Below are 2,500 nucleotides of genomic sequence, written 5' to 3' on the forward strand. Positions count from 1 at the left end.
CATTTTCGTGTCGCCACATTGCATGCGAACCGCATGCAACTTCCAGAGGCATTTGCAGCAGAAATGCATGTGCAGTCAAAAAAAAATTGATATTTTTCACGGATAGACCCCGTGAAACGCTAGAAATTGGCGGGGATGTGTCTCTTGTGGCTCACGGGGCTGTTCGGGTCGCACAGAAATCCCTGGGAATGGGAAAACGGGTCATTTTCGTGTTGCCACATTGCGTACGAACCGCATGAAACTTCCAGAGGCATTTGCAGCAGGAATGCATGTGCACTCAAAAACTTCTATATGTTTCACGGATAGACCCCGTGAAACGCTAGAAATTGGCGGGGATGTGTCTCTTGTGGCTCACGGGGCTGTTAGGGTGGCACAGAACTCCCTCGGAATGGGAAAAGGGGTCATTTTCGTGTTGCCACATTGCATAGGAACGCCATGAAACTTCCAGAGGCATTTGCAGCAGAAAGGCACGTGCACTCAAAAATTTTAATATTTTTCACGCATAGACCCCGTCAAACGCTAGAAGTTGGCGGGGATGTCTCTCTTGTGGCTCACGGGGCTGTTAGGGTCGCACAGAAATGCCTCGGAATGGGAAAACGGGTCATTTTTGTGTGGCCACATTGCATAGGAACGGCATGAAACTTCCAGAGGCATTTGCAGCAGGAATGCATGTGCACTCAAAAACGTCTATATTTTTCACGGATAGACCCCGTGAAACGCTATAAATTGGCGGGGATGTCTCTCTTGTGGCTCACGGGCGCTGTTAGTTAGGGTCGCACAGAAATCCCTCGGAATGGGAAAAGGGGTCATTTTCGTGTTGCCACATTGCGTACGAACGGCATGAAACTTCCAGAGGCATCTGCAGCAGAAATGCATGTGCACTCAAAAACGTCTATATTTTTCACGGATAGACCCCGTGAAACGCTAGAAATTGGCGGGGATGTGTCTCTTGTGGCTCACGGGGCTGTTAGGGTCGCACAGAAATCCCTCGGAATGGGAAAACGGGTCATTTTCGTGTTGCCACAATTGGCATACGAACGGCATGAAACTTCCAGAGGCATTTGCAGCAGAAATGCATGTGCACTCAAAAACGTGAATATTTTTTCACGGATAGACCCCGTCAAACGCTCGAATTTGGCGGGGATGTTTCTCTTGTGGGTCACGGGGCTGTTCGGCTCGCACAGAACTCCCTTGGTCCACCTGATTCGTGCATACAGGCAGCAACTAAAACTCTGTAAACCTGCTGTGAGGACATCTAAACAGTGGACCAGTGAGGCTGTGGAAGATTTGCGGGCGTGCTTAGACTGTACTGACTGGGATATGTTCACGACTGCTACCAATAGTCTGGATGAACTCACAGAGGCTGTGTACATCAGCTTCTGTGAGGACTGCTGTATCCCAACACGTACCAGGGTGAACTTTAACAACAACAAGCCCTGGTTCTCAGCAAAGCTCAAAAGGTTGAGGTTGGAGAAGGAGGAAGCGTTTAGGAGTGGGGATAGAGACAGATTCAAGGAGTCGAAGAACAGGTTTAGCAAAGCGGTGAGAGAGGCTAAACGACTGTACTCAGAGACACTAAAACACCAGTTCTCTACTAACGACGCTGCTTCTGTCTGCCAAAGGGCTCAGGCACATCACCAACTACAAACCCAGAGCGCCCCACACCACTAACGACTCCCGCCTAGCCAACGACCTGAACGAGTTCTACCGTAGATTTGAAAGACAATTGGACTGTCCTGAACCACTCCTTCCCACCCAAGAGGCCCCATCCCCCACCCATACTACAGAAACGACTCTCTCCTTTCAGGAGGGAGAAGTTAATGGGCTTTTCAAGAGGCAGAATCCACGCAAAGCAGCCGGGCCGGACTCTGTCTCTCCAGCCACCCTCAGGCACTGCGCTGACCAGCTGTCTCCGGTGTTCACCAACATCTTTAACACCTCCCTGGAGACATGCCATGTACCAGCCTGTCTCAAGTCCTCCACCATCATCGCTGTGCCCAAAAAGCTAAGGCCAACAGGACTAAATGATTACAGACCGGTCGCCCTTACATCTGTGGTAATGAAGTCTTTTGAGCGCCTGCTCCTGGCACACCTCAAAGCCATCACAGACCCTCTCCTGGACCCCCTTCAGTTTGCCTACAGAGCCAACAGGTCTGTGGACGACGCAGTTAACATGGCCCTCCACTTCACCCTACAGCATGTGGACGCCCCAGCATCCTACGCCAGGATCCTGTTTGTGGACTTCAGCTCTGCCTTCAACACCATCATCCCTGCCCTGCTTCAGGACAAGCTCTTCCAGCTGAACGTGCCCTACTCCACCTGCAGGTGGATCACAGACTTCCTCTCTGACAGGAAGCAGTGCGTTAAGCCGGGAACAGAAGTCTCTGACTCCAGGTCCATCAGCACGGGAACTCCTCAGGGCTGCGTCCTTTGCCCACTGCTCTTCTCCCTGTATACCAACAGCTGCGCCTCCAATCATCTGTCCGTCAAACTCTTGAAG

The sequence above is a fragment of the Petromyzon marinus genome, unplaced genomic scaffold (genome assembly GCF_048934315.1).
Source record: "Petromyzon marinus isolate PM22_M1 ecotype Great Lakes invasive population unplaced genomic scaffold, UKy_Petmar_22M1.pri1.0 PM_G_Scaffold_38, whole genome shotgun sequence".
Classification (NCBI taxonomy): Eukaryota; Metazoa; Chordata; class Hyperoartia; order Petromyzontiformes; family Petromyzontidae; genus Petromyzon; species Petromyzon marinus.